This window comes from Rattus norvegicus, chromosome 4 (genome assembly GCF_036323735.1).
Source record: "Rattus norvegicus strain BN/NHsdMcwi chromosome 4, GRCr8, whole genome shotgun sequence".
In the NCBI taxonomy this organism is placed as follows: Eukaryota; Metazoa; Chordata; class Mammalia; order Rodentia; family Muridae; genus Rattus; species Rattus norvegicus.
In genome coordinates, this window is record NC_086022.1 from 13,679,439 (window position 1) to 13,691,904 (window position 12,466).

General features: G+C 44.5%; 1 protein-coding gene across 4 annotated transcripts in view; it reads left to right on the forward strand.

The window, feature by feature from the left end:
* The window catches only part of Reln (reelin), a 426,762-nt gene that overhangs the window by 50,999 nt on the left and 363,297 nt on the right, over positions 1-12,466 (forward strand). The window lies entirely within an intron of this gene.

Here is a 12,466-nt window from a genome sequence, read left to right on the forward strand (position 1 = left end):
AGAGTAGCACATTACAAATATTTGTTTAATAAGTGATTGAGTTGAGCAGCAAACACAGAATCTGGTGATGACTAAAGTGAGCGGGGTGCCTTTAAAACTTGCCATCTACAACAAGTCAGTTACCGTTCTGGGTTCTAGAATCAATTTAGTTTTTTCTGTATATCTTATGTACCATCTACTCAGTAAATGTTTAATGCCTTCTTTGGTCTTTAGCTTACAATTAGCTGAAGCACATTAAAATGAACCAAGAAACAGTATTGTAGGAAAACCATTAATAAGAATGTGTGACCACATTCATTTGAACAGCATCATTACGAATTACATCAGTCGCCGGTTATTAGTTCTGCTTGACCGTTTCATGCTGGAACCAGTATGTGGCATACACTGCAGAACCAGCTGTATCGCCACACATTCCTGACTGTGTACAGTTGAAAAGACTTTAAATATTGGAGCTACATGTTGAGCTAAAATCAAAAGCCAATGTGTGTTTTGGGCATGTTACTTAGGCCTACACGGAACGTTTTTGTGAATTGCAGCATGAGTTCAAATCCTCTTTAGTTATCTTTGGTCAAAACCACATTTGGAGGGCTAGAAGAGACACTCATGTTAATAGAACATTGTCCAAGGAAGCAGGTTAAAAAACAGAATAATTATCTTTCTCTGACTGTTCCTAGATCTCTAAACACCTGATCATAGGAAATAAATCTGCCTTTGAAAAATTATAGCACATATAATTGTTCTCTGTTAGTACAGCCTCTTGTCACACACTTACCTGCATATTGCTTACGGGGTTGCTAGATTTATTTTTACTTATTTTTTTTTGCAGCCTAGAAAAACTCGACTGACATTAATGACTCAAGAGAAATGCATTCCTAGAACTTCTCTCGAAAGATTAAGGACAATAAATCTCCCCAAATGTTTCCTTTCAATGCGAAGCTTTGCTTCCCCTTGACTAAGTTACGATGTATTACAGACAGGAAGTTCTTTGCTTTAAAAAGAAGCAAGAACAAAAGGATAAAATGAGCTGAAAACCTGAACACCACATTCCTATTCACATGACTTTAATAATTTATTGAGTGCAGGGCCAACAATATGAAATTTTCATGTATGAGCAGCAACCAACCTCATATAAAAGCCACATGAAAAATAAGGTCAGGGATGAAAACACAAATGCCAGTGATTCCCGGCGACTGCGCTTTGGCATTGTAGTTAAAACTGCCATTTATAAAGCAAAGGTGTTTTTGGTTCTAGAAACTAAACAATGCTTTCATTATACTGAGAAAAATCAGAGTTTTAGAAGCCAAACATAAATGTCAATCATAGAATCATTTCTGCTTGGCCTTGGGTGCAGGATTTAGCTATTCTTGCATCTGAGATCACTCGTTAAGGACTCCGTGTTTGTAATAAGAGTGCAAAGTCTTTAGATTTTGAAAACATGGTTTGCGTCCCTCCGTGCTGGCTCTCCGTTCTCATGTGGGTCTCGCAGTCTGCAGGTGGAATTTCGCTGGAATAATAATTCTGCTTACCCCAAGGTTAAGTTAATAAATCTCCTTTCTTCCTGGTGGGACTGGAAGATGAGATTCACGGAGTACCTGCAGTTCATCTGAATTCCCGAATCTGTAATGAATGCACTACAATAGGCCTCCCAGAGACGCTGGCTCCCTTTCCAGCCCGTAGGGTACTTCCCACGCCCTAGACAGTGTTTTAATGCACCATGAGGTATTACAGATGACAGGTCCTAGCACCTGCCAGGGTTCCTGGGGCATGTGGTGGTTTACCTCCTTTCAGGTGGGAGCCTCCTGACCCCACGCTCCAAGGCACTGCCCCTCTCCAGTGTGGGAGCTTCCTGACCCCGGGCTCTTGGGCTCTATTATTATATCCTCAGTGTAGCCCTCCATTCTGCTGCACTTACTGCTCCCCAGAAACCATTCCTGCTCCTGACTCTGTTCCCCAAGGAACAGATCTATCTGAAATGAAAAACAGGAGTAACTGTAGCAATAATAAAAGATAAAAGGCTATAATAGTAATCAGTGTAGCAGGCATGGGGTGGAGCTCATTCCAAAGAGCAGCCTGGTGGGCATTCATGCAGGACACACACACACACACACACACACGCACACATACATATACACACAGACACACACACATATACATATACACACACATACACACACATACACACACACTCACACACTCATACACACATACACACACATACACATACACACAGACAGACACACACATATACATATACACACACATACACATGCACACACACATTCACACACACGCACACATACGTATACACACATACACACACATACACACACATATACACACAGACAGACACACACATATACATATACACACACATACACACACATACACACACATACACACACATACACACACATACACACATACACACACACATACACACACACTCACACACACATACACACATGCACACACACATTCACACACAGACAGATACACACATATACATATACACACACATACACACATACACACACATACACACACACTCACATACTCATACACACATACACATATACATATACACACACATACACACATGCACACACACATTCACACACACACACATACACACACACTCACATACTCATACACACATACACATATACATATACACACACATACACACATGCACACACACATTCACACACACACACACACACACACACACACACACACGTTCCTGGGCCTAAGGCTTGGGAGCCTTGCTCCATTCCTGTCCACTGCCTTCCAAGGAAGATCAAGCCCCGCCTCCCTCCTAGTCACACAGGAATCATGTGTTTACTTCATGGAAGATGGGAGGTCTGGCTTCTATCTCTAAAAGGTACCTCTGCCTGCCAGTTAAGGCGTTTTACTCCTCTCTCCCACCCACTTGCTCCATGTTGCATTTCTCACTGGTAAGATGGTATGATGGTAGTACTTATCCCCAAGGGACACAGAGCAGATCGGAAGCCTAGAATAGTACGTGGTATAAGGTTTTACAAATATCGCTTAGCTATTGTTACTAAGGAGGTAACTATTAAATGTGAGTGACAGCCTGCCTTTAGAGATGGTCTAGGTTAGGCTACAGAAGGAGGAAATGGTGGTTATGGCACACTTAGCAGCACCTCTCCAAAGAGGGATAGATAGGAGGCTGTTGTAGGTGGACAGACAGATCTTCACTGTGCCCCTTTTATTTGGTGTTAGAATTAGCAGGTTGGACAGGAGTCACCTCAGTCTGTTTCTACACCAGCTGACTGGAGATCACTTCCTCTTGCCTCACCAGACACTGAATTTTCAAATTAAGATTGTAGTATGTATAGGTTTTTGCCTACGTGTATGTCTCTGTACGGCACGCATGCCTGAGTGCTCGAGGAGCTCAGTAGACGGTGTCAGATCCCCTGGAACTGGAGTTTCAGACGGTTGTAGTCCACCCCCTGGGTACTCAGGAGCAAATCAGGTCGTCCAGAACAATACAGTGCTCATAACTGGAGCCGTCTCTCCAGCCCCTGGAAGTCCCTGAGTTCAGTTCACGACTCCAATAATTTTACATATTTACTGGCATTTTTAATTACTGTTACTCTTCGCTGTTAGTTTGAAGATGCGATTGAAATGGCTAACTCAATGTTTGAAAACAACTTAAGCCACGTCGAAACCAGAATTATGGGAACTCGTTCGATGGTCAAGTTCTTATAGACCTTTCGAACGGCAGGTCTTAGATTCCCTGATACCCATGTCTGGCAGCATTTTAAAGAAGAATCAGTAATTGAACACATTATGTTGATGATATTTTACAGCAAATAAACTCTGTGTGCTTCATTTTCACAGAATATGTTCCTCAGGCCGTTTAATCTGTTCAGTATTCAAAAGGCAAACAAGGTTCTGTTCATAAGGCAAAATGGATTTTAACATCAACAATATTGCACTCTGCTGGTGTTTTCTGGCTTGGAAATACATAAAAATCAAGAGACGAGAGCTCTTAGTGATTGGTGCATCTCCATTAATACTTAAATATTAATTTCAACATTTTTTTCTGCAATTTGCCAGCCTCTGATGCTTGTCATCTTGGAGAAGCCAAAAATATCCCCCCAAATATTGTATGCTTCTTTATAGCCCGCATTAAAGGTCTTTGTATAGTGTGGTGACGGGATGTGCTTGAAGTGATCAGAGTTTAATAGACCGTAGAGCGTTTGTGGCCCAGAAGCTTCGGGATGACATGCAAACCGCATGCAACATCCAAACTTATGTTCTCAAAGATTCCATCTCGCAGTGATTTTCTGCAAGAATGCCATTAGATCCTCACTGGGGATATCTAATAGAAGCTATCATAGGTAATAGTCGGCTCTGTAATTAGTCATCTCGAGACAGAGGTGCTCTCTGAGCCACCGATGAGGACTGAATTGCGATGATACCTCATGTTTCCTTGTGCCGCCACAGCCCAGCTCCCACATTCATGTCCCCTGATGCTAAGCTCATTGTCAGTGGGACACAGATGTGGACGAGAGGCGCATAACCCACTCCAGCTTTTGATCCCTTTAGACTGAAGAAAACAGTGTAAAATATCTTAGAGACAAAAAAAAATCACAAGATAAATGTGGCATGTGCATAAAATATGTACCTGTATTCACAGACCAGGTACTTGTGATCATAATGTGCTGCCATGTTTAACGTTAAATTCTATTGAAAACTTCTCACTTTTGAGTACTGTGATGAATTTGCCGAATTACGTTTTCATGGCAAAACCCTTTAAACTTTCATATTTCTTGTGTTCGTAGGAATACTACTCCTTTTATTTTCCTAAAGAAGCTAGATTTCAGTTTCAATTACTCTGGCTACATAATTCTGCTTTCTCCTGCCAACACATTTTACACAGTGACACCCATCTCTTTATGGATCCAACAGAGCCCTATGGGCTTTCCTTTTCCTGACCTCTGGGAGAAGTTTCTGGGCTCTTTTGGATGCCGGGGAGGGAGGGAAAGCCTTCTCTAGGAAATCAGGTGAGCAAGCTGAGGTAGGTGGCCTCAGCTCACACCTAGAGAATGGGTGCAGTTAGAACAAGAGGTTATAGGAAAGTTGGGCTTGGCGAGAGTGCCCTTCAGTAACACTAAAGGCAGGAAGTGTAGAGCTCACTCTGGTATGATTGGATCCAAGAGTATTTTCCACAGAGAGAGAGAGACATTCCCCTGGTGCTAATGGTTGCAGGGTAACCTGCAACCACAGTTCAGATGTAGGGTTCTGATTCTGGAAAGGAGGAAGCTTGGGGTGTTGAACGCACGGAAGGCACATGTGCTTGCCTCCTGAGAGTGGATAATGATTCACTCATTATCTCAACCCTAAAACACACTAGCAAGAAAAAAAAAAAAGAAAAAACGAAAAAAACACAAAAAAAACAAAAAACACACTAGCAAGTTCACAATTCTGCCTCAAATCCATAATACGATGTGTTAAGCTAGGTATCAGTTAGACATGTGTAGCCCAACAGTTGCTTATTGATAACATAATCCAAATATAAATTATAGCAGAACTTGCTTCCTATCTTAATCTTTTAGTTCTAACTTCTGTCGTTACAAGTTGTTTCCTCTGTAAGTAGTTTTAAAGAAAACATTTAAAAATTATAATACTTGTGGAACACTTTAAACTATGTGGTTTGGGTTGGTAACCGTATCAGAATATTAGCAAAATTTCTCTAGTGACTTTTGTACCTTTTACCTTCTCCAGGTAGATTGTCTGCACACACAGCACGCACGTGCACACACACTCCAGCTGACGCAGGCACGGTTATCTGAAAACAGTAAACACTTCTGCCTTGTACTGGTCATCTCCACCAATGGATCACATACTATGGGACCTATGGCTGTTGTAGATTGTGCGTTAACTCAGAGAGATTGAAATAAACCCACAAATATTATCAAATATTACGCTTTTATCGTGAACCGCATTGATACTCCATGTTTCCATAGTATGTTTCCTGTCACTCATCAGGAGTCACTTTCAGGATTCTAAGATTACCACACCTATTAAGTTGGTGGCCGGTTGTGGCTGTCAAGGCAGAGCTAACGAAATGAAAATAGACGCTGGCTGAGGGTCGCATCTCCGAGAATTCCAAGGGAGAGGGGTCAAGTCGGCATCCACAAGAAAGCCAGAGCAGTGCCTAAGTGCTGGTGGGTGCTCTTGGTGCAAAGGGATGGGAGATGAGAGGGCATGGAGGGTGTGAGACCTCCTTAAAACTGCCCCTCAGCAAGATGGAAGGTAGATTGGGGAACAACAGCGAGAGAGGGCATAGCCAGAGTAGCCTTCAAGCAGAGACACTGCTTTGTTTCTGCGTTCTCTTTTCAGGACATCCTGGCACATTAACCAGGGACTTCAAGCACTGAGACAAGTGGAAGCATTCTTGTGAAAAAGAGGGGTGTGGTGATGGGTGCTCTTGACAGTTTCCATCCCAGGGCCTCTGTTCAGAGCCCCAGATGCTGTGTGGTCTCTGGAGTGTTGCAGCCCGCAAGAACATGTGGGCTGCAGGCCTCCTGAAATTCCCTGCGTGATGATCCAAGCCGGATGCAGTGGAGGGTTCTTACTACTGTCTTTTGGGTTTTCGTTTTGTTTTTAAGAGTGTTAGCATTTAGTTAACCTACCTGGGTGGCTTCAAACTACTAAGACACAGCGCACCACCAAATCTCTTCAGCTGAAGGATTGACCTTCATGACCAAGGCTACTTGGGAGCTCCTCAATCTTGTTTCTTTTTGCAGTATTGACCCTGTCTGCTCCCTGAACAGTGTCCAGTTTGTTTGGGTTCACAGTTGGCTCTGTAAGTGGGATTGCCTCCGTCCGGCTGCCCAGACTCACCTGGATTGTATTGTGGAAGTTGATCTGTGGTAATTCATGCCTCCAGCCTTCCTGAGGCCTGCTGGGTGCTTTCAGTGCTCACCAAGGGGTCCATGGTTGTGAATCAGAGTTTCTGGGTCTTCCTCACAGAAATAAGACCCATTATTTTCTTCAGTAATGGATACTAGCATGGAAGTCTGAAATTTCACGAGGGTTAGGGCAACATTTCCCCTTTCTGAAAAATATAGATAGATAGATAGATAGATAGATAGATAGATAGATAGATGGATGGATGGATGGATGGATGGATGGATGGATGGATGGATAGATAGATGGATGGATGGATAGATAGATGGATAGATGGATGGATAGATGGATGGATGGATAGATGGATGGATGGATAGATAGATAGATGGATGGATGGATGGATGGATAGATAGATAGATAGATAGATAGATGGATGGATGGATGGATGGATGGATGGATAGATAGATAGATGGATGGATAGATAGATGGATAGATGGATGGATAGATGGATGGATGGATAGATGGATGGATGGATAGATAGATAGATGGATGGATGGATGGATGGATGGATAGATAGATAGATAGATAGATAGATAGATAGATAGATAGATAGATAGATAGATGGATGGATGGATAGATGGATAGATGGATGGATAGATGGATGGATGATAGGTAGATAGATGATAGGTAGATGATAGATAGATAGATGATAGATGGAAGATGATAGATGATGGATGGATGATGGGTAGGTAGATAGAGATAGATGGGTGGATAGATAGACAGACAGACAGATGAGGAAGAGACAGATTTGCAATTCACAAGTTATTCTACATCTCATCTGCTTAAAGAGAAGGAAAACAATGTTTTTTCCACAGCGCCAACAGAGTAGCTTTCTCGGTGTGGAAAGTAAAGTGCATTTCCCTCTCTAAACGTACTTTAAATAAATGTTCAGGTCCAGCAAACAGAGAAGATTATAATCAATGTGTTTCAGACAAGGAAAAGTTTTTTAATATGGCCATGTCTACATTCTGCAAGGGAGAACTTACATATACATGAGTTAACCTGCTTTTTTTTTTTTTTTTAATGTTGCTAATGTTTTTGGCTGGTCTTCTGGTTAGCTTCCCTGTGCGTTGCTGTCTTCTGGAAAACTTTTTACATATTTAAAGAGCCGGCTTTTCTCTTATCTCCTTCCCCCCGCCCCCATGTGTATTTTCCCAATGGGATTCAGCTGGCCTAAATCCTGAAGTGTGGAATTTACAGCACAGTTCTTGGGAATCGAGCTGAAGAGGAGACAACCCCACATTATTTTTTTTTTTTTGTGAATGTGTTGCTCACTGTTCATTCACTAAGTATTTATTGAGCACCGAAAAGTTTCATGACTTTATCTGGACACTCAGGAGAGTTTACTAAGCAGTGCACTAGAAGGACTTGCCTTGGTTGTTACATTGTTCTACAGATTAAGACTTACGATGACCATAATTAAAATACTGTGAGTGGATACATTGGCACACTTTATTACATGGTGATAATTAGAGAAAAAAGAGGAGAAAGATAGACTCAACTAAGGGAGTTTACATGTGGGGGAGATGGACAGGGTGTCTGCAGTCTCAGAGAGTGCATGGTGGCATTTGAGTTGAAGCTTGAAGTGGGTAAGGAGTTGTTCCTTCGGTTTCTGGAAGGAAAGACCAGAAGGTTATGAAAATGTCTGGTGCCATGAGTTCTGAGCCAGGAGGCTGCAATGTAGGATGGAGAGATAAGAATGCAGTGAAGGAGATCAAGGAAGATCGGGCAGTGTTGTGTGGGCTACTGACGGTTCAACCAAATGGAGGGCAAAACTGTCGGGGAGCACGGCATGATCCAGCAGGAGTGGACAGGAAAGGAATCCCACTGGTTGATGCTGGAATGGGGCTGCAGAGACGATGGTAGAACTAAGAAGGCTGGATTAGTGAACTAGGAAAAGAATCCCAGGAAGAGACAAAGGTTACTCAAAGCAGCAAGCTGTGTGGCCAGATTTGGAATGCGATCTAAAACCGAGCAGGCAGGATTGGTTGGCGAACTGTGGGAGGAGCTGTGGGAGGAGCTGTGGGAGGAGCATGATTCAGAGGTGTGTCAGGTCTGAATAACCAGGAGGCTGGTGCTGCCAACCGCTTCGTGGTTGAAGGAAGTAAGTGTTGAGTGTTGGTTATAGGGACGACAAAGATCTTGGGATGCCGCTTGGATAGCCGAGTGGGGATGCCAAGCTGCAGCTTGTTGTGTATCTTGAGTTGGGGAAGCCGCCTAAACTGGAGATAGCACTTGGGCCATTCGTTATCAGCCCTCTGGATGGTATTTAAAGCCAAGGGACAAGGGTCTTGTGTAACTCTGTAACTCTGTGTCATCCACTCAGTGTTTGGAAATGATCTCTCGAATTTAAACACACCCAGGGGGTGCCAAGTAATGGGACTTGGACCTGGCCTGGTTGACAAGGGAAAGAAGGAAAGATAGCTGGGTGGATGGATTCTTGGAGAACAGTACTCCAGAGACTTGGCGTATCCTATACAGCTGAATGGGAAGGCTGGATTAGTTCATACAGATAGATAGACATAGCGGTGGGTTATTGGATAGAGAGAAACAAGGAGGGCAAGGCTGAAGGGATGTAGCTGGATCAAGAAGGCAGGTTTAGCTAACCTAAGGAGGTCCACTCTTCAGTCTAGAAATATCCTGGAGGACAAAGTGATGGTGGACATTTTCACACTGTCAACATATGTACTTGACTCCCGGAGGAAGACTTTGCATCCTTCTCAGCCTTACCTGAGGAATACTTCTTCTGGAGGGCCCTTGACAAGACCTTGCCTGTGTGAACAACACACATCCACTCAGGGGTTCATACACAGGACTGTCTCCACTCCCCATAGATACGTTCATCTCTATCGGGGAAATAGGACCAAGTAGAAAAACAGGCCCAGTCCGATTTGGTACGTTAGTGTTCATACTGGAGATAAAACCTCTTACTTCAGAGTGAGCCCCTTACTTCAGAACTATCTTCAATAAACCTTGCTGCATTAGGTCCCAAAAATCTGAACAGCACACAGAACTGAGTTCAAAGGGGCCTTCGAATGTGGTGGATTTAAAAATCAGAACGATGCAAGAGAGGTACTGCGTGACCTGGCGAGAGGAGCATCTGTCACAGGGGTTAGTGGCCTTGATGACGATCTGAAAGGGCTGTCAGACCTTGGCCCTCGCATCCGCATGAGTCCCACAGTTCCCAGGCAGTTCAAATATACAGTCCTCTTGGGCTGTAAGGACCTATGCAGCTCGTGAGGCTATCAGGGGCCTGGGTTCATCATTTGGTGTCATGTGGAGTGGAGGGTCTTTGGTTTTATTGGTGGGCACACTGATTTGGGACCAGTGCTGCATCTCTGAGGACAATAAAGGACCGTCACCATGGTTCCTGTACTCAGCCTTTCTCCGAGAGTGTCTTTGCACTTGTTCACACAAGCATTGAGTGAACGCTGTAAGTGAACACTGGAGGGAGAGCGGGAGGGCAGAGCAGACTGTGGGGCTGTGTGCCTCTCCTGAGCTCACTCGCTCACAGCTCTGACTGGGGGTGGGGGGAGAGTTCAGAGATGGGGAAGCTCTGTCGCAGGGGAGGGGTTTATAGAAGGTCCTTGCACTTTGATATAGACATCCAGGAACTGGATGCACACAGGCCTTTGGAAAGGTAGGTGCCCAGGCGCTCTGTACAGGACTCTGTTCAGAGGGAGAAAGAGCAAGGCTGAGTCCAGGAGTTGGGGGAGGGGAAGGTGGGAACCGATTATTTACTGCTGCGTGGTATTGCGTTTAGAAGACAGAGTGCCATAGTAGGTACAGTGGCCTTTAATTTTTCCAATGTATTTCATAGGGTCTTCCCTTTCATAAATGAGGAATGTAAGACACCGCTCTCCCGGCTTGTACTGATAAGCATAGGGAGAACTGAAGCTCAAATTCAGGTTTGCCTCCGACAGCAGACACCCTCACAGGTTCGGCCGGCATCCTGGCTGCTGGAACCAGAGCCAAAGTAATGAAGGCGTACAGACGAGCCCAGAGCGTCCGGCCGTGTGCATGAGAATGTAATTACTGCCTCTTTATTGACTACAGTGACGTGGATTCTAAGGAGTCACTGCAGGTTAGGTGTCACTTGCTGTGAAGAGTGACTTGGCAACTCAACGTTGAAATCTGCCGGCCAAGAAGGACAACCTAACAGGAAGGAACCCCCTCCCCCAAACCTCATCAAGCCAGGGGACACGGAAGCAATCGAGCACAAATTAGTCTTAGTTTTACCAGAGGCTGGTTGGTAAAACACCCAACATGCTTGGGGCGGGGCTAGGCTGAATCCCCTGTCTGTCTGTCTGTCTGAACTCACTGATGCATGGGAAATCATCTTCAATCAGCTTCAATCAGATCAAGCATAAGACTTTGGGCAAAACAGACTCAGGGTTAGGATACTCTTCCCACAGGCAAGGAATTCAGACCCAGATGAAATGGCTCTCCTAAGCCCATGTAGGTACCTGGCCCCAGAGGAGGGCAGGATACTCATCCTGGCCTTTGCCCAGGAGTCATCGCCTGGCTCCCTTCTCCGCTCTCACTAATAGCAGTGCTCCTGACTGCTGACGCTGTCTGCTGTGTTTTCCCTTCGTTGCCTTCATGCGACAACCTGGGAAAAGAGCTGTAAGATACTGGCCAGCATGGTATTTTGGGATCTGACGTGAACAGAGGGGGGGGAAAAGGGAGAGAAAACAAAACAAAGCCAAATAAACAGTATTTTGTTACTTTCAACTCCCAGTATGACCTAGACTCACCCGGGAAGAAAATCTCCATTGAAGAATTATTTGTGTCAGGTTGCCCTGTGGGCCTGTCTCTGGGGGTTGTCTTGATAGCGAATCGATGTAACCCAGTGTGTGTGGTGTTTTGAATTGCACAAGATGGAAAAGCTCTAGCTGAGCAGAGGATAGGCAAGGACCACGGGTGCATTTGGCACCCTCTGCTCCCGACTGTGGAGGTGACCAACTACTTCTTCCTTGCTTAACCCAAGGGCTGTAACTGGGAGTCGAGAGCCACATGCGCTCTTGCTTTCCCGTGTTCCTGCTCATCAGGGAGAGAAATAAAATAGAGTGAGACTCGGAAACATGTAGGTCATAGCACTTGGTTCTGTTCCCCGTATTGCTCATACTTACGGTGGGATGATAATAGGATTCCCCTGACACGAGTGCCTTGACAGTTAAATGAGATGCGTGGAGCCTGCTGAGCCCAGAGCCCAGATGAGTGATTTAGATTCCAACACGGAAATGCACTATTATTTTTATTAGGAGACGGAAAGGGAATGCATTTGAACACCCAGCACCATTCGGGAGGTGGCGTGATGTGAACCTATTTTATTATACACGTGTCTTGTTTGATGCTGTACGATGAGAATGTTTCAGACCATTTATTTCTACTCACTGGATGTCCCGGAGTGTTTCATTTAAACCATCTCATCAGAGTTAATGTGACTGGCCATGCTCCTTACTGCCATCAAGCAGGACGGCAGCCTTGGTCTGTGCACTACCAACATCCCTCTGCTCCTTCC